Source organism: Patella vulgata, chromosome 4, assembly GCF_932274485.2.
Source record: "Patella vulgata chromosome 4, xgPatVulg1.2, whole genome shotgun sequence".
Taxonomy (NCBI): Eukaryota; Metazoa; Mollusca; class Gastropoda; family Patellidae; genus Patella; species Patella vulgata.
The window spans coordinates 4,872,261-4,893,856 of NC_065882.2; the positions used below are offsets into that span (position 1 = coordinate 4,872,261).

General features: G+C 37.7%; 1 long non-coding RNA gene across 1 annotated transcript in view; it reads right to left on the bottom strand.

Annotated features, from left to right (window-relative positions):
• The window catches only part of LOC126817414 (uncharacterized), a 167,709-nt gene extending 155,358 nt beyond the window's left edge, over positions 1-12,351 (bottom strand). Inside the window, exons 1-2 of the long non-coding RNA XR_007679002.2 lie at positions 12,103-12,351; positions 2,475-3,584 (exon numbers count right to left, since the gene is read on the bottom strand). This is a non-coding gene — a long non-coding RNA (uncharacterized LOC126817414). The remainder of the gene's footprint in view (positions 1-2,474; positions 3,585-12,102) is intronic.
• Between the last annotated feature and the right edge of the window lie 9,245 nt (positions 12,352-21,596).

Below are 21,596 nucleotides of genomic sequence, written 5' to 3' on the forward strand. Positions count from 1 at the left end.
ATCGTTAAACTGTCAGAAAAGTTCAGAAGTTGATTGGCGTAAAAACGAAGTCCTCCAAAGTACAAATTAAACGCCTCTTTAGATCAAATTAATGACGGATAACTAGCACCATGAGTGTTGCGTCGGTGTTTAGGTTCACACCTCGATTATTGAAATCTTTTTAATGACGGTATTTTGGACAAATACAATCTGCACGAATTACTGTTTAATATAGAAAGAGGGATGGGAATAATAAGTTTGTATTAAACTCTATTGCTAATTGCGTTAGTAGATAAAGTGGAGCTTTTAGTGCCACATTAAAGGCATCGATTATCGATTTATAAATTATGGAAAATCGATAATTGCTTGATCTATCTATCTTCTATATATATATATTTGTGACTGTCGTTTGTCTGTCTGTCTGTCTGTCTGTTCGGGGTTGGCGACAACACTAGGTCTGCCCCGAGTCTGAAATTTGGGGTATAGGGGTAGCTCGGACCGGGGAGTAACATAGGCCAGGTGGCGTTAGTCTACCACTTCCGGTTTCGGAGTTATGACCCCCCGAGCGAAGCCGGGTATATGATAGATATTCACAATTTATACAATCATAGCACTCATGCTTTAGAACACTGATTCTCAACCAGTGTGCCGCGAGAACTTCCTAAGGGTGCCGTGAGAACTTCCTAAGTGTGCCGCGAAATTTTGAACGGCACACTAAATGCGAAAAACCAATGATCCTAATTGAGTATTCACTGGTGTCTACTGATAAAGTTTATAGCTTTGTTTTTCTTTATTTAGTTTGAGTCATTCTATGTGTCTATGACTAGTCTCCGTCTACGGTTGTATGTCGTCTGACTTACCATGTTTTTATTTTGCAATATTCAAATATTTTTCATATATATTTAGCCAGGTATGCCGCTATGTGTTCCAAGGTGTTCCGTTGGCAAAAAAATGTTGAGAACCACTGCTCTAGAACAATGCACGGGCTTTTTGTTCGTTCCATAAAAGGGGGCGGGGGCGGGGGCGAATGGTCAACGCGTACGCTTTTGATCATAAGGTCTGTCAACGAGGCTAAAGACCTACGCGCCCGCGAATTATTGAAATAAAATTGAACCATAAGTTAGTCCTGAAATGACCTAGTCTGTGTCCAGAGGACGTTAATATAATAGTTCAACCATAGATAATGGAAAATGAATTACTTTATTCTGGGCGTTATTTGAAGATGTAGCAATGCACTGAAATGAACATGAAATTGGGTTTTACGTCCTACTGGTCTGCCCCAACTGGGCTAATGAAGATAGGCACACAGTGTGCTATGAGGGAAATTTTGACCGGGCAGTGGCACTATAACTTTTTTTTATATCGAAATCCAACTGCCAATGAAAATATGAGACCTCGGTTTTTCGCACCATCCGAAGGACTATTAAAGATGTAGCATAGATCGTTAATTATAGTAACAACGGTAAATGTCAGCCGAAACTAAGTCTCTTTTATCCATTGGTTCGTTAAATGTTTAAATCTTGCTAGTGTTCAAATCTATTTAAATATTGGTCATCCGATGATCTAGAGAGTAGATTATATGTTTGCCATGTGAATAAATGTATAAATAATAATTTAAATAACATTTGAAGTCAAACAAAAGACTTGCAATAGGCGGATTGAGCTCTTACATAACGTATTTGTAATATCCATTCTTTAAATTTGCCTATTGCAGGTCTTTCTTTGGACCTGAAATGTTCGCTAGCCTGCGATATTTAGCGAATCGGAATACATTGTGGGAAGGATACTTTAACGTAAAAAAGAATAATCGAGACTTTGTTTTTTATCGTACCGACTTTAGTAATGATGATCGAGGCTAGCCTAAAATTCAAAAGCTAATATCTCGGTTCAGAGTGGAGCAAATTAGACTGAAATGTTCAGCATGTTCTACTGTATTTACGTTATGTATATTTAAACTATTATAGCGAGAACTGTCAACTCTTTATCTAATCTCCCATAATGTCCCTTTATATCAAAGAAAAATTAAATTAAATTTCTATGTAGTAAAGACGACTTAACTGAATGAGGTCGAATGGTTAGCACGTGTGCGCTGTATCATAAGGTCTGTCATTGAGTCAACTGGCGCGGTTTTGATTCTCCGGTTGTACGTGACAAGGCGTAGGGTCACCTGTTTAACCTCGTGGGTTTTCTCCGGTCTCCCGGTTTCCTCTCACTGCTAAAGAACCCTACGCGCAAGCGAATTATTGAAATAAAATTGGACCATATGTTAGTCCCGAAATGACCTAATTTGTGTCGAGTGAACGTTAAACCCCATCTCTCTCTCTCTCTCTCTCTCTCTCTCTCTCTCTCTCTCTCTCTCATTTCTCAACATCAGGTATGGTTAGGAAATGGATTGCAATATCTCGGGGCGATGAACACCACCACCCGTGTCATCCCCCCCCCTCTCTCTCTCTCTCTCTCACCTGTATAGTTTGTATGTAATAAAGACAACTTACCTGTAAAGTACATTATGTGTAGTAGGATATATGTATATAGAACAATACGGATCATATTACAGCCTTACATCAGGGGAGATTCATATATAAAATATCCAACAAAATTAAACACATTATCCCATCCTCATAGAAAATAATCCAATACTTGATTTACATAAAACAAACGTCAATTCCACAGCCAAAAACTATCATAGTCTCATTCTACTACACCACTGAATTGATTTTAATGGATTTTATTAATAAATAAATTATTTGTTAATATGAAGGCGGTTCAGAAAAAATCGACAGTTGAACAGACTTCCACTTTAGAAGTGTGATCGGAATTGGTGTGACGTAAACGGTATCTAACTTGCGTCAACGAACACAGTCATTTCCTCTATGTAGAAAATAATCCAAACGTTAGCGATCACAAAACGTATATTGTTAATAATAAGCACAATGTACCATTATCTATAAGCTAGCAATTGACTATATAGCAGTCGTTGGGTAAAATTGACTATCAATCGTTCGGTAAAATTGGAACTTATTATCACCACCCCGAGTCTGATACAGTTCTGGACCCTCTCTTTTCTACGATTTTTATTCAACTGTTGCAATTCCCTTATTTTTATTCTGTACACAGAACACCGTATTATAGACTGATTTCACTTGTCGGAATCACACGGAGAACAAACCACAGTTTCAATAGAACACAAGTGTCTTATAGTAATTAAAACGTCTATTACACTTCCAGAAACCAGTGCGAGACTATTCAGAACTGATAGAAGCAATCCGGTGGAATTGACCACATGTAGTAAACAGTTGGTCAACACGAACTAACAAACGATATTTAATCAATTTCATCGTAATCTCGTCTCACGGACATTTCTTACTCATGTGTGGTGCCTTTACTGATATTAGCCTCCTGGGTCCAGTCACAAACAGCCCACAATTATCAGATTGACAAAACCCTTTTAAAAACTAAACTTCCATCAACTACACGTTACAAGATTAAAGTGACACGAATATGTAAGTGAATTGTCGATTAGGATTCCAGCTTTTGTCTGGTATGGTGAGTTGTAGCTTCTGTATTCACATCTGACTATACCAGTATTAAGACTGTTCGTTCAACTGAAATATAAAATACACCAGTTGTTAAAGAGACATTATGCGGGTATTTAAAGGAGCTAAATCGCTAATATTTTGGACCTAGAAATTGACACAAATGGGTCGCAACGCATATAATAATGTAATATGAATGTATATAAAATGATTTACATTCAATAGTATCCGTTTTTACTCTAATTTCAAAGCAGGTATGTTCGGCGACATACGCCAAAAGTCTCAGTCGAATGACAATCTCTAGCGTCAGGGTTATTCCAGTCTACACAGATAGTATTTACTGCGATTGCTCTCTAGATAAGAATATGACTTCACCGTTTGACATGACTTATATAATTTGTCTAGCCTCGTTCTGCAAGTCCCTTGTTACAAATGGCGTTGAAACGCATTATGGTCTACGATTCGTGTACCAATGGTAAAATGTTTATTTTATCTTGAAAATTGGATATCAGAAGGCCATCTTTTCCCAGCAAGATCACAACATCATTGTTGATTTAAATTGACAAATAACTCGTGTTTTCAATGTCGAAATCTTTGGATGATATTGAGTTAGGGACTTATAATTATTCACTTATTTTTAATTGTTTGTGTTTTTCTGAGTATGATGTCTTGTCCGTGTATTTGTTTTTGTGTAAAGTGTGTGTGGTGCAGTCCCCTTGCACTTACTATTTAAATAAAAATAATACCAACAGAAATTTTAAATAACAATTTTTTTCCTAATCAAGTTTATTTTGTGGGGGAAAATAAAAATCTCCACAATAATGTCGCTTCAAGCGTTGTCAACAGAAATTTTAAGTATCAAAATATTTGTTAACCATTGTTTGTAGTTTTGACAAGATGCGTGCATTGTTGTAACCAGGGCACTGGTATAATCGGGACTTAGCCTCGCTTTCCCATTTTTAGATTAAATTTTTAAATGGCCGGCGAACCGTTCTAAACTAGTTAAAATCTCGAGTATCCGATGCCATCGAGAGTCGATTATGGTCTTGTTTTGTTAATAAATGTCTAATTAATAGTTTATATAACATTTCAGGCCTAAAGAAAAACCTGCAATAGGCAGATTTAGCTCTTACATAATGTTTCAGGGCGCTAAACCTGTAATTCAAATATTTTCCATAATATTTGAAATTAAAAACACAAATTAGAATTCAATATTGGTCCATTTCAATCAACAGTGATGTTGTTATCTTGCTGTGAAACTATTGCATCCTAATATCCAATATTTAAGACACTATTAATATTTTATAATCAATACACGAGTCGTGTATACTATAGTTTCGGGTGGCAATTTGTAATGAACAAAGAAAAAAATATCCTACAAGGCAATGCGGAAGTAATTAGTAATGGGTGGTTCAAAAACGACAAAATAATAATTTAAAGAAAAACGTTTAGAATGCACTAAGCAGGCGGAAACGACTGCCGTTCAATTTGAACTGTTCACGTATTTCACCCAACATAATCGATTATGAATTACAATAAGAATTTAACTTGAATATAAATCAGTAATTTACATTGATAAACATTACTATTAAAGTAGCTAAGTCTCTAACTCAATATCACCTAAAGAATTCGACATTGAAAGCACGAATTATTTGTCAATTTAAATCAGCATTGATGTTGTAATCTTACCGGGAAAAGATGGGCTTCTGATACCCAATATTTAAAACAAAATAAACATTTTACCATTGGTACACGAATCTTGTACCATAAGTCGTTTCAGCGCAATTTGTAACAAGAGACTTGAACAACGAGGTTAGACATATTCCACAAGTCATGTCAAACGGTGACGTCATATTCTTATCTGGAGAGCATGCACAATAATACTATCGATGTAGACTGGAATATACAGAAGCTAGAGATTGCCATTCGATTGAGACTGCTGGCGTTTTTCGCCGAATATAAATGATTTGAAATTAGAGTAAAAACTGAAACGATTGAATGTAAATCAGTTTATACACATTCATTATTATATGCGTTGCCACCCAATTGTGTCAATTTCTAGGTCCCAATTATGTGCTTCTAGTACCATTTTCAACTATTTTAAGATTTCCAAACAATCGAGTCACACGCCCTTTAACATGTGTACAACAACCTTAAAAAAGGTAGATAACACACAACCTGTCCTTTATTTAAAATCTCAGAGATATCAGAAAAAACTCTTCGATTTGTCTCTTGTGAATTTCATGGTTCCATGGTTTCATGATTTTTACGGGTACTTGATTTTGTGTCTATAGAAAAGAAGAAAATATCAATATGCGAGTTTAAAAATACATTTACTATTGTTGGTTGTTAGATACGCTGGAATGACGAGATGCATTAGAACTGAATAATTACATAATTCCAATAAAATAATATGACACTCATTCAATATCACCTATGGTAGCGACTTATCGTATAAATTTTACAGGGTATATTTAACAAACATTATGCAAGAGGTAAATCTGCCTATTGCAGGTCTTTCTTTAGGCCTAAAATGTTATATAAATTATTAATTAGACATTTATTAACAAAACATAAGCATAATCGACTCTCGATGGCATCGGATACTCGAGATTTTAACTAGATTAAAACGGTTCGCCATTTAAAAATTTAATTTAAAAATGGGAAATCGAAGCTAAGTCCCGATTATACCAGTGCCCTTGTTACCACTGTGCACACATCTTGTCAAAACTACAAACAATGATAACTTGGCTGAGAATGAAGTAATTTGAATGAAATTTTCAATATTTTCTTTTTTTTTTATCATCTATTTTTGAATTATTATAGCAAGAATGACCAACTCTTTTTTAATAGTAAGCTTACCCTGCCTGGCGCCACACCCATACATTCAACTTATGTATCTTTAATTACAATTGTATAATTACAATTTGCCTCGTGTCGAAGAGGGAAATTTTTGTATTAACGGAAGTCGATGGCCGAATGGTTAGCGTCTGCGCGCTGCATCATAAGGTCTGTCATTGAGTCAAGTGGCTTAGTTTCGATTCCCCTGTTGTACGTGACAAGGAATAGGGTCGTCTGTCCAACCTCGTTTGTTTTCTTCGCGCTAACCATTCGCCCCCCACCCAGTTTTATAAAGGGACTTTTATTACATAAGACTGCACACATTCTAAATTAGGAAAGAAATTTAAATATAATTTTGTATTATTTCCAGAAGAAGAAACCCGATACAATTATAGGACCACGGAATCTCGTTTAATTTCCAAACACAAATAAAACTCGGATACTAATGAGATCTTTATGACTTCCGTGTTGGAATTATATCCTTATACACACGTGTTGCCAATGAACGTATTGTTTAAATTCATAGAATTATGGCACAGCGAGTGGTCGATTTTTCTTTATGCATGTTAAAGAGTTCACTTAGTGCGCGTATTTGAGATAATCCATACGGATTTAAAAACTGAAAAAGGCATAGAATAGTTAATAAAAAAGAGACGTGAATGATGTATTATACAGACGTTCCGATGGATTGCTCAGTGCGTATTTTATCCTTAATATTAATCAATACGGATAAACACATTCAAGCATGAAAAAGCTGATTTCAATATTCAGAGAAGATTTAATGACGGTCCCTTTAATGTCGCAGGGGGGGGGGGGTCTTGATGCGTGCGCGTTGGATCAGAAGGTCTGTCATTGCGTCAAGTGGCGTGGTTTCGATCCCACGGTTGTAAGTGGCAAGGAGTACGGTGGCCTGTCCAACTTCTTGGATTTTCTCCGTGGGCTCCTTTTTCCTTTCACTGCTAAAGGCCCCTACGCGCATCCAGTTTGTGTTGAGGAGACGTTAAACCCATCTCTCTCTCTCTTCAATGTCGAATCTTTAAGTTTCATTTCGTTATCGTTATGTTAGTACCTTTTATTTATTTTTATCTTTTTTTCATGTAGATGCCTTTATATATTTCTTTGTATAAATATTTTAAACTAACAATGGTAGCTCAGTTGGAACAACGCATTTAAACAAGAAACAGCGAAAAGTTGGACTTCTCATTATTTGGATTGTAATTTCAAACAGACTGGATAATTGGGTAATCAAACGCAGCGATTGTCAAGTGATACCAGACTTAGAAAGGAAGTTAATTGATGGCCATGAATGAGAACCGGATTAGCTGGGGAATAAAAACGATTAATAAAGTTAATGCTGTAATTAGGATTTCAAAACGAAACCCAGTTAGTTTAACATAAAAGTCGTTGTTCGGCTTGTTTGGGTTTTGTTCCAACCTCGTGTGTTTTCTCCGGGTCCTCCGGTTTCCTCCTACTGCTAAAGACCCATACCCGCAAGCGAATTGTTGAAATAAAATTACAGTATTCTGGCATTTTATTGGGTTTTTTTTTTACAGAAAATCTGCAACACGAGGCCAAGTTATGGTGCAATAAGATGTCAATATCAATCTTTCAAAAATCTGCAACATCGAGGCCAAGTTAAGGAATGGTGCAGTAAGATGTCAATATCAATTTTTCGTCCAATATTTTCTCGATTAGTTTGACCTTTTACATTGGCGAAACCTAGTGTTATCTTGTCGGTGTTAAATTTTGGTCTGTCAATGTGAATTAAAGTCGTTGTGATGCGCTGGCGAAATAAAAATTTATAATTGAAATTGTCATAAATCCTCAACAATCTCGAATGTCAGGGCAAATATATTGTTCACCATAAATATGATATCTTTCGGGATATCCCAAGAGCAACCTTTTAAAGGGACAATAACATTCTTGCTGGCGGCTTGACAGCTCCAGAAAATAAAAAAAATAGCCTTATTCTAAGTCCTAGATGTGTTTGTGTCCTACCTGTTGTGTAAATTATCCATTAAATCCTATTTTACTTGTCCAGAGGGTTCAAAAATATTTTTACATCCAAGTCACATTTGAAAAGCTTTACGTCAGGCTTTTCAGAACATTTAGTTGAATTTTTCTAATTTTTTAAATTAGATGTGTTAAGATCATCAATGACTTTTCAGAACATTTAGTTGAATTTTTCTAATTTTTTAAATTAGATGTGTTAAGATCATCAATGAATTGGAATATTGTAAAATAGTACAATTTGTTGACCAGAATAAAAATTGGGACATATTATTCAGTTACAACAAGAGTGGTATTGAGCCTTTAAAGTACATACATTTGTCTATCTGGTCTTCCTTTGGGCATGGAATGTTATATAAACTATTAATTATACATTTATTAACACGAAAAGACCTTAATCAACTCTCGATGCCATTTTATCTGTCAGATATTAATTGGATTTGAATCCGATTTGCTGCTCAACGCTCATTGATGGTTTAGTCCAAACGTGGATAACCGAGACTATGTGTTTTATCGTACCGACTTTAGTAATGATGGTCGAGGCTAGGCCTAAAATTCAAGCGCTAATATCTTGGCTCAGAGTAGAGCAATTTGATTGAAATGTTCAGCATATTCCCTTTAAATTATCTATTTTTTTACTATTATAGTGAGAACTGTCATCTCTTTTATCTTATCTTTAATAATTCGTCTTTAATTGTTACACGTGTAGGCCGATGAATTGACGAGCTCTGTCGATACTTATTAATGTGTAAGTACTGCACGCGGTAATATAGCAACGTCAGTCCCAATGATCGACGCTCTGTAAAAATATATTGCACGGATTTCAAGCAATTTGAGTTTATAATTTAATGTTTACTATTCCATTACAAATTTCTTAAAGATACATTATGGGAGATTAGATAAAGAGCTGGTAGTTCTCACTATAATAGTTAAAAACTAGATAATGTAAAGGGAATTTGCTGAAAAATTAAGTCAAATTGATCCACCCTGAACCGAGTAGTTAGCGATTGAATTTTGGGTGTAGCTTGGATCATCATTACTAAAGTCTATACAATAAATAACATAGTCTCGATTATCCACATTTTGATTTAATCACGGGTTCTAATCCAGTAAATATCTCAGGCTAGCGATGACATCGAGAAGTTGATTATGGTCTAGATCAGTTAATTAAAATCTAATTAATAATTTAGATAACATGTCAGGCCCACAGAAAGACCTACAATTGACAGATATAGCTCTTGCATCATGTATGTTTATTATATAAAATAAATCGGTAGGTTGAGCGAGATTTTGTCTGAGGAGATAAAATCATTAAATTGAAAATGTCCGATACCAAATGTAAAATTTGTCAGATAAATGAAATGAAATGGGATATAACGTCCTACTGTTATGCTACGACTGGGCTAATGAAGACGGGCATACACCATACAGTGTGCTATTTGAGAAATTTTGACCGGGCAGCGGCACTATGGCCTACTTGTATATCGAATTTCCAACTGCCTAGGGATCTTTTACGTGCACGCCCATCCGAACGACTAGACAGCTGCCTTTGTCAGGCTTGTCTAGAAAGAGTAAGTATATCTTGATTGTTTACGCATTGATTTTTATTGCAGATGGTAACTTGGGGGTTGGAGTCCACTAGAGTGGGAAGGATGGCCGAATGGTTAGCACGTGTGCGCTGTATCATAAGGTCTGTAATTGAGTCAACTGACGTGGTTGAGACTCCCCGGTTATACGTGACAAGGAGTACGGTCGCCTGTCCAACCTCGTGGGTTTTCTCCGGGTCCTCCGGTTTCCTCCCACTGCTAAAGACCCTACGCGCAATCGAATTATTGAAATAAAAATTAAATCATATGTTAGTCCCGAAATGACTTAGTTTGTGTCGAGTGGACGTTAAACCCCTAATTAGGATTTAAGAAAGAAAATACGAAAAATTTCATCTTTGCGCTTCCGTACTTTTAATGCCTACGACTGTCTGCCGAAAACAAAACTTTATTCCATTAAAGTTAATTGAGTGGGCGAAAAGTTACAAATATTACGTAAGTTTACTCTTCGCCGATGATGGGATTAGATCTCGTCAGGAATTCCCTGTACAAGTGGAAGAACATGAAATTTTAATGGTGGCTTCTTGTCATTAAGTTTGATTCGGATCCAGTAGTCTGTCTGGGTTATATCCAGACAGTCCGAGATAACAAAACAAGGCAAGGATAAATGTTGATTTTTTTTTTAACTTATTGAAAATATCGAGAAAGAGGATGGAGGCGGGTAGAGAGATGGGAGACGAGGATGAACACAGTTCACAAACAACATACTTAAACAAATTACAATAAGAAGGCGCAGGTTCGATACCCATAGGAAGTCAATCGGCACAGTACTAGATCTTCGTACGATCTCGAAAATATCTTTCTCTTGGGTTAGAGTTAGGGTTCGGGTTAGGTTTACAAATTACATGTCAAACGTACAAAATGAAGTTCTTATATCGGTGGATTGTGGGTAAAACTATTCTGAAGGGTTAGGGTTATAATTGTTGGTATAAACACGGAAAGATATTTTCCAGATCGTACAAAGATCTAGTATTGTGTCCAATTGTCTAGTGAATGACTTAATTATACAAATATACGGAAAATGGTTGCATTCCGGAATACCCCCTCTCTAATTTAGATTCACATTCTCTCCTTATTTTTATTTTGCTCACCAAATTTAGAAAAATTCAAGCCTGAAGAGCGATGGGGGCATCGTCAGAGCATCTGTATTGTGAAAATGTTACTTAAAGTAAAAGCCTTGCAATGGTACCAAATTTTATAGTAAAGATAGCATGACAAGTCTACCGTGTTCTTTTAGGGGATCTTCTAGAATATCTGACATTAATTCTCATAAAACGAAACGAAATTTGTAATATATTAATTACCCGTCTTCATTAGCTCTGTCTTCGGAGCAGATAGGTTGGACGTTAAACCGTATTTCATTTTATTTATATTAATTAAATTGGTATATATAATTATGTTAAAAGATCATCGGCAAAACTAAATTCTGACACATATTTAATTAAAATTAAATTGATGTATATAATTATGTTAAAAGGTCATCGGTAAAACTAAATTCTGACACATATTTTTTTTGTGCTGCACCGCTTCTGTCTCACTCGGTTGCTCCGAATCCTCATGAAAAGAAACGAATTTTTATGTGATATTAATTAAATTGGTGTATATAATTAATGTTAAAAGGTCACCTAATTATTATATATCTTCAAAACAAAATTTCGAGATCTGTCTTTTTTTTCTTCACAGCCCAACTGGGGATCATGGTGGCTAAGTGGGTAAGACGCTGGCTCGCTTGTCTGGAGGTCGGGTGTTCGATCCTTGCATTGGCCGAGAAAGTTCATCCAGATTTTCCGGCGTGGTTCTCCCTTGTCAGTGATGCAGGATGGGACAAAAAACCGAGGTCCCGTGTACACAATAGCGTGCACGTAAAAGATCCCTTGACAGTTGGGATTCGATAAAAGAGTAGGCCGTAGTGCCCCTACCCGGGCAAAATTTCCCTCAAAGCACACAGTATGGCGTATGCCAGTCTTCATTAGCCCGGTTCGGAGCAGAACAGTAGGACGTTAAACTCCATTTCATTTCATTTCAATTACAGCCCAACTATCCGCCATTTCTCTTGTCCCACGAATTTCAATTACTTACTTTGTCTCAAGTTTAGTTGATACATTAATATATCCATTATATATTTTACTTACATGTATATACATTGAACACCACATTGAATAATCCAACACTATATATCCCAATTCACGAACTTTTACTAGCGACAATAACTTAAATTTCACTGTTATGTTTTTTTTTGTTACTTTTTCATTCAGACAGTATGAGAAGTAGTAGTAGTGCTATGTCACTCCTTTATACAAGAATATAATATCGACTGCTGTAGTCAAGACACGGCTAGAGAGAGCACACACTTGACGGCTGAAATCCCAACTGAACAACTAACTCAGTATGTTGAACTAGTGAAAGCGAGTGTTCAATCTATGTGCTATACTTTACGAGAGAAACTGACATTGAAACGACCATACCAATCGTTCTAAGCTTTCCCTTGGCTACCGATTCTGTAGCTTTAAGTGATAAAAAGTCTGATTATGTCCGTATTCGTGACCTGACACCGATGGTTTGATACGGCCTGTGTCATAAGTAAAAAAAATGGTGTAATTCTTATCTCAAAAACATCACGGATTAATACATATTATAATTAATTTCGCTCAAATACAAAGTACGCCTACAAACGATGGATAGTCCGCTTACGAATTGGCGAATTCTGTGATATCAAGGGACTGAATTTTTACTTCTCTTTATATTGGGAATATATTTTATAAGAATTATGTCCTGTATTTAAATATACATCAGTTAAACATACATTACGCAAGAGCTAAATCTGTTTTCTAAATTATTAATTAGACATTAATTAACTTATCCAGGCCATAATCAAATCTCGATGGCATCGGATTTTTCCGATATTAAATAGATTAGAACAGTTCAGTCATATTTTGATTTAAGCTAACAATGGAGGAACGAGACTTAGCTTCGAACAACCAGTACGCTGGTTGAAATTATTGCACACATCCTGTCAAACCTTCAAAGGCTAAGATCTTCGCTCGCAATAGAGTAATTTGAATGAAATATTGAAATTATTCATTTTACATTATCTATTTTCGAACTATTATAGCAAGAATGGCTACCTCTTTATTTAAATCTTACATAATGTATCTTTAATCTATTATAGCAAGAACATCCAGCCTTTTATTTAAATCTTACATAATGTACCTTTAAATGTTTAATAAAGAGTTGGTCATTCTTGCTTTAATGATTTATAAATAGATGATAAAAAATGAAAATATTGAAAATTTCATTCAAATTACTTTATTCAGGCCAAATTATCACTGTTTGCATTTTTGACACTATGTGTCCTATAGTGGTAACCAGAACACTGTTATATTCGAGACTTTCCCATTTTTAAATTAAATTTTTAAATGGTGAACCTCTCTAATCTAGTTAAAATTTCGAGTATCCGATGACATCGAGAGTTGGTTATGTTCTGGATAAGTTAATTTATGCATAATTAATAATTTATATAACATTTTAGGCTTAAAGAAGGACCTGCAATAGGCAGATTTAGCTCTTACATAATGTTTATCATTTGAAAGATTTTGCTCGCAAACTATAATATTGTCAAATAGAGAGAGAGAGAGAAATAGGGTTTAACGTCCACTCGACACAAACTTGGTCATTTTGGGACTAACATAATATGGTTTAATTTTATTCCAATAATTTCGCTTGCGCGTAGGGGTCTTTAGCAGTGGGAGGAAACCGGAGGACCCGGAGAAAACTCACGAGGTTGGACAGTCGACCCTACTCCTTGTCACGTACAACCGGGAAGTCGAAACCACGCCAATTGACTCAATGACAGACCTTATAATACAGCACGCACCCGCTAACCATTCGGCCATCCAACCCCCCATGACGAGTAGGACATTTTATTTATCGCCCAACCCTTTTTTGTCCCATCAGAACGACTATACACCTCCCGCCCCAGTCCCTCCGTCATACACCACTGACAAGGGAAAACCACGCCGATGAACTTTCTCGGCCAACACAGGGATCGAAGCCGCGATCTCCAGGCTAGCGAGCCAGCGTCTTACCCACTTAGCCACCATGACTCCCCCCCCCCGGTTTATATAAATGTATGCAAATAAGTACACGAATGAAACTTGATTTTTCGTTCAGACCGAACAACTGGACACTTTTCAATAATGCCCCATTCTCAAGGAGCCAGGTCTCCTGGTTATGGTCCCGGCGCATGCTCACCGAGCCAACGTGGTTCTTCGCTTTAAATGACATGCTATCCCCACCCCCAAAATAAATGTCCACCCTGCGATCTTGAAAAAAAAAATAACTTTCGCGGGTAGATAAATATTTGTGACACCCCAGTCTAACGTCAATAATTATATATAATTGCGATTGATGAGTAACTTCAAACACCAGTCTTAGTTAAAGACTTCCAGACATTTAGGATTACCGACAAGTCATCATAAAATATTTATTCCAATCTTTCCATTAGGCTAATAATGATATAACATAAGACTGAAAATGTACGACGTGATCTCGAATCACAGAATTTCCCGAATACAACATTCATGTTTTTATATTCGGCTTGCGGTTATTCAAGGCTAACAAGAGAAGAAGAGGGGAATAGGGTTTAACGTCCACTCGACACAAACTAGGTCATTTAGGGACTAACATATGGTTCAATTATATTTTAATAATTCGCTTGCGCGTACTGGTCTTTAGCAGTGGGGGAAAACCGGAAGTCCCGGAGGAAACCCACGAGGTTGGATAGGCGACCCTACTCCTTGTCACGTACAACCGAGGATTCCAATCAGATTGAATTCTCGACTGTTTTGTTTCAAGATTAAGCTACTGACTATAAAGCAAATTTTATTTGGGTTTTTTAGATGAGGATAATTAGAGGCCTTGCCAAAATTTGACTTTTTCCAGATTACTGGAGAATGAAAGACAGTAACCGAACGATTGAATTGTCTAAAAATAGTCCCGAAGATTAAAAGACAAAGGAAGCAGACAAATGAAAACAAACGAAACTGAGAATTAATTATAGATAGTTTGATAAATGACAATTTAACTTTGATCTTTAATAATAAAAGACGTTTTGTTTGGGAGGAGAGGAGTGTGGAGGGGTATTAATAAAGATAAAAGTTCGAGGGTGTATGGAACGCTAAAGATGCTAATTAACTAAGAGAAACTAAAATAGTAATGAGAATATTCACGAAGATATAATTTGATCGTTAAGAGCGGGAAGACTGGGATACTTTCCTTGAAAACCAATGTAAAACTAAATGCTTGAGATTATGCCATGGTTTTTATTTAAACAGAATTCCAGACAGAATCAACACGTGCTGAGCTTAATGACATTATATTTGGCTTTCTTCTCGGATTATGATGAAAGAGTCACAAGTGTTTTAGAACAAATTCCTGCTGATCAAGGAACCAAAGTATTGGAATTGAGAAGCTAACAATCCAATTTTCCTATTTTAAACCCAGTAGATGGCGCTTTAGACACGTGGTAACGTTATTCAATAACTTGGTAATAATCCATGAACGGAGTAACCTGCCTACTTCACAGTTCTTTAAGCACGTCTAAATGACATTGAGTATTGTTTTCAGATATTCCATTAAGCTACAAGAACAAGTCCTTAAGAACAAGACTATTATATACTCAAGCAAACATGTAATAAAAACTTAAAATGCACACAAATTGTCAATCTGTGGAACTGAGAGTTCTATAATTGACACTTGATGTCGAAAACAGGACTCTGACATTCTTAGAAATGAAATCAAGAACCGGTCGATCAATTGGTTTTGTTCTGAGCATTCAGGATTAAAATCCACCGCGTTATGTGAAATAAGCTAGAATCGTACTTAACCTGTCAACTGCATATAACGCTCTCGATTTTCTTAATTGTTTTTAAGGGAGAGAGAGAGATGGGGTTTAACGTCCACTCGACACAGACTAGGTCATTTGGGGAACAACATATGGTTTAATTTTATTCCAGTAATTCGCTTGCGCGTAGGGGTCTGTAGCAGTGGGAGGAAACCGGAGGACCCGAAGAAAACCCACGAGGTTGGACAGGCGACCCTACTCCTTGCCACGTACAACCGGGCCGGGATTCTGTTTTTGATGGATTTATTTGAATGAATATAACATTCGAAAAGTTTTGCCATGTAAGTTTATTTTTACAAAAGGGACATTATAACGATCTCGATTGTCTTGGTTGTTTTTATAGATTTATTTGAATGGAATCGTTTCAATATATGCAGAGGAGAATTTTCGTCGCTACTATATATATGTCATATATATTAATTGACAGGGGACGCGGTGGTTAGTGCTAAATAATAAGGCCAGCTCAATTTTTAGTCAACCCTTACCTACAATCTCGCCAACAATCACGTGCCCTAACCTTGTTTACATCTCATCGACCTTGATCAAAATTGAGCTGGCCTTAACAAATAGATTTAGTCGATACGTTGTGGCTCAGGGGTGAGAACGCTAGTTCGCTAATCTGGAGGTGTTGGCCGAGGAAGTTCATCGGATGGGCCAAAAAAACCAAAACAAACAAGGTCCCATGTACAAGGAGAGAGAGAGAGAGAGAGAGAGAGAGAGAGGAATGGGGTTTAACGTCCACTCGACACAATCTAGGTCATTTCGGGACTAACATATTATGGTTTAATTTTATTTCTATAATTCGATTGCGCGTAGGGGTCTTTAGCAGTGGGAGGAAAACGGAGGACCCGTAGAAATCCCACGAGGTTGCACATGTACACATTTTCGTACCTTGGCAGTTGGAATTAGACATAAGTGTATGTCGTAGCACACTGAATGGCGTATGCCCGTCGTTATTAGGACGTTAAACCCCGTTTCATTTCATTCACATTATTTGAAGTGGTGGCATCGCGCTGAAACAATAATCCACGTGAACTTTACTTTGCCAGGAAATGACGTTGACAGCTCTTCGACATGACAGTTCTTGTCCGGAACGAAAGACTTTCAGTAATTGTTGACGCAGAGTTGTCTTTGGTGACATTCTATGTTCTAGAGTGACGCTAAGTTAGCCACTCTGCTACTGGCGAACAGTTTTAACTATGAAAACTATAGATGGTTTATCGCTATGGACCTTACTTGCTTATGACAGCCATGCTGTAGACAACATCCCACAAACGCATGCGTTAAAGGAAACGGTATATATAAAGCGCACATATAGACAGGCCACAGATCCCTATTGACTTTAATGTTAATTTTCGTCTCTTAGACTGGCTCTAACTTTTTCTCAAATTTTTGTTGGGTAGAACGGTGTCTACCACAGATGGAACAACATGTGGCAACCTCTGGCTCAAAAGCACGTATGAGGTTCCAGGGGCGCCGGAACCCGGGTACCAGGGTATACAAATGGTATCCTGCCCTTTTCTGGGGTATACATGTATACCCATGCCCTAATGATAAAAGTTTTCAACCTTTTTACTAGTCCATTCATTTTTAAATGATAGATATGCAATTGCTCTCTGGTCGGTCGCGAACCGGCTCTCGCTCTCTCATTATCAACTTTTCTCTCTTTCATTATCATGTATTTTAAAGGGTTTTATGTTGGAATTTGGAATGCTACAGGCGCGCTAAACAGCTTTCTCGGAATTGACAAATTTCAAAATTTTCTAGAGGCCGGACCCCCTATCTTTTGTTACCCTGGCCCTCGCGCCGTTCCGCCGCCCCTGTTCATCATGAAAACCTGGAGGTACACAAATTGGAAATAGATGTAAACATGCAATTTTCGGTCATACATTTCAACCTAACCAACCTCCTTCCGCCTCAAAATCATGAATATTCACCAAAACCTGGCAGAAAATGTATATTCAAACCCTTTTCTTCAATTCTACACCAAAATGTCAGATTGCCATGCAAATGGTGGAAACAGAGAAGGGGGGGGGGAACTAAAAATAACTTTGGCCCTTGTTACAACTGTTACTACTGGAATTCGGAAGCGCCAACTCCCGCCGCGGAATATTGGATTATCTTTGTGATCAATAGCAGATGACGGAGCAGCAGATGACTCATGTACAAATGAAATAAAATGAAATGGGGTTTAACGTCCTACTGTTCTGCTCCTATACTGGGCTAATGAAGACGGGCATACGCCATACAGTGTGCTATGAGGGAAATTGTGTCTGGACATCGGCACTACTCTTATATAAAATTCCAACTGTCAAGGGATCTTTTACGTGCATGCCAATGTGTACACGGAACCTCGGTTTTTCGTCCCCTCCGAACGACTGGGCAGCTGTCCTCGTCAGGCCCTCCGTCCTGCATCACTGCCAAGGGGGAATCACGCCGGAAAATCTGTATGAACTCTCTCGGCCATTCCAGGGATCGAACACCCGACCTCCAGGCTAGCGAGCCAGCGTCTTACCCACTTAGCCACCGTGATCCCCACGCATGTACAAGCTTATGCACTTCCAGAATGTTTAAGACTTCAATGAACCGATTGTACACTTAAAGATACATTATGGGAGATTTAGCTCTTTCATAATGCATGTTTAATCCGAACCACCTTTCTCACACATCAGAGATACGTTCAACATTAAATATCGACCAATTAACAATTATGGCCGTGTTTGTGCATAATTAACAAAACACGCTTGATTACACATTTATTTATTGCATGATGTATTCAGTTTACTTGCATAATAAACAATGTAATGAAACCAGTGTATAATAATACTAGGAATATTTATAGTTTATTTTATGGATAATCGATATTCATAATATGAATTCGATAAATTGCCAGTATAAACGAAGGGAGTAGTTTGTCATTTTTGTCTTATAATAAAATAAAACCAAGTACGAACAATCCAGACCATTAGACAAAATTCGAAGTACTAAAAAAAACGGTATAGGCAAAATAGTGTAATCAGGCAAAATGTGTAATCAGCAAATGGACTGTTCACCGTGTACAAAATGCACGACAAACAGTGGTAACAGGTGTCCGGAAGAGTAAGCTTACCATGCCTGGCGCCACACCCGCCATAGCTGCATCCAAACTATTAGGCGAAATCTCGGCAAAAAGCGTCATTGGCCAATGGACTATCGGTATGCAAAATGCACGTGATAAACAGTGTTAACGATGAGTTATATCTCTTAGGGCGGGGGGGGGGGTAGTTGTTTAACGCGTGCGCATGAAATCACGATTCCCCACTGGAACGTGACAAGGAATAGGGTCACCTGCCCAACCTCGTGGGTTTTCTTTCCGTCCTCCCGTTTCCTCCCACTGCTAAAGACTTCAACACGCAAGCAAATTATTGCGACCGATATGAAACATGGCATGCTTGTTTTTTGGACAATTGGGATTGGATGACTTCGATTTTCCAAGATGGCTGCGATGATGTCATGTTCGGTTCCTGATTCATACTTGTATAATCTCCAAGCTGTATATATTAAAGGGAGCCAAATTACTTCGGCCTCAATATGTATGATAAATGGATAGTAATGAGAAACACATTCTGAAAAATGGACCCTCCCACAAAAAAGTAAGTTGACAGACATGGCGTCTAACAACAGTTTATTTATAGCTATAGGTATATCCGGCGAATACAAAGTTTTGAGATGAAATTGAAGCAAATTTTTGATAGATTAATAGGTTTGAATATGTTTTTTTTTTAGCCCAAATCACACAGTTTGTGCGCGAGAAAGTATCTTTAAATTCAATTGTGAACATTACATAATGGTGTACTGTGTCTCTACCTTCGCTTTCCGGTGCCCTTCCATGATATAGTATTGAAATATTAAATACATTTAAAGTTGCAATTTCATATTTTTAAGTTATATTTTTAAAATTTATTAAAATAAAGCCTTTAAATAGATGGTATCTATAAACAGTTCTACCTTGTTAAAGACTAATCATATTAATCCTATAATTCACTATTGCCAGTTGAGAAATTGCAAAAATATCATTTTCAACTTCAAATTCAAACGTTTGAAGATAGCTATTCCATGGGGGGGGGGTAGAAAAACAAGGGAGGTAATTGTGTTATTATTGCCGGGGTCAAAGGATTTTTAAGTGGGAGAATAATACCTATGATCGTATAATAGTGAGTTGACAACCTAATGAGCAAAAGACTTGAATCAGTCGTATAATCGATAATCGATAAAAGATAGATATTCGCATGTCCTCTCCCGGTCATCATTATTCAAAGTATGCACTTATTGTTCTAGAATTTTATAATTCCCTTGTGATCGTCTAGTCACGGAAATAGAAGAAATTCAATTTAGTTTAGGAATTGTTCTAATAAAAGAATATAATTAATCATATAGTCATAATGAATAATATCGTCTATGGTCTTTTTATGGAAATTCTGAGTTCGGTTTATCTCAATCTATCTTGTTAGATTAGCCAGATGTCCCATAAGAATAATTTACTGTTCATGAGCGAGGCAGAGCAGCTAGGTATCTATGTGATAAAATAAAATGTTCTGCTCCGAATGAGCTATGGGTGAAATATTGCCAGGACTGCGGCGCTATGTCCTATACTCTTACATTAATTCAAACGTCGAATGGATCTTTTACGTGCACACCAATGTATACGCGGAATCGCGGGTGTTTGTGCTATCCGGATCGACGGTACGTTGTTCCTTAAGCCAGGCCCTCTGTCCTAGTGCACAATTGACCAGAGGGAACCACACCGAAAAATCCAGATGAACTTTCTCGACCAACATAGGGATCGACCACGGGACCTCAAGGTTAGCGAGCCATCGTCTTACTCACTTCATCACCAGGCAGCTATAAAGCTGCGGGAGGATGCGTGCCAGTGCGTGGCAGTGCGCGCCATGCCACGACTGTCACGAACTGCCACGAATAGTTCACGACTAGTTCACGACTACTGCGCGACAATGGTTTCATCATCCAGGTTCGGAGAGCAAAGGCGTCATCCCTTACGAAGTGATAGGGCACTGGTTGAGGCACTCCAGCTCTGTTCTCTTCAACAGCATCATGCAGGAAACAGTTACTCCATGTTCCTCCATCCGACGCACCACCCTCTGCCCCAACATCCACATAGAGGAACTTGTAGGTAGCATCTGCCACTGGCATCAGAACAATGCTGTGGAAGCCCTTGTAGTTGTAGTAGTAAGAGCCAGCATTGGGTGGCTTCTTCGTGGCGATGTGCTTGCCGTCCACAGCCCCCAGACAGTTGTGGTAGTTCCATCTGGAGCTGAACCTGGCAGTAACTTCCTTCCACTCCTCTTCAGTTTTGGGGCAGCGCAGCCCTTCGTTCTTGTAGACCGCGATGATGGCTTTACACACCTGGGGCATGAACTTGCAGATGGTACTTGCTTCAACCCTGAAGCTGTACTGCAGACTTGGATAGGAATTTCCAGTGGCTAGGAAGCGGAGGGTGACAGCTAGCTTGAGTCCAACTTGAAGCGGTTCCCTCATGAAGGTGGACTGCTTCTGGAGGCGAGGGGTTAACTTCTCAACCATCTCCTGGAACAGGTCAGGTGTGATTCTGGGGTAATTTTTGTACCCCCTTTGATCTTCCTTGTGGAGTTCAGTCAGTAAACTGTCATACTGTCCAAACTCTTGCCTTCTGGTCAACCATTCCCTGACCCACACTTTCCTTTGTGT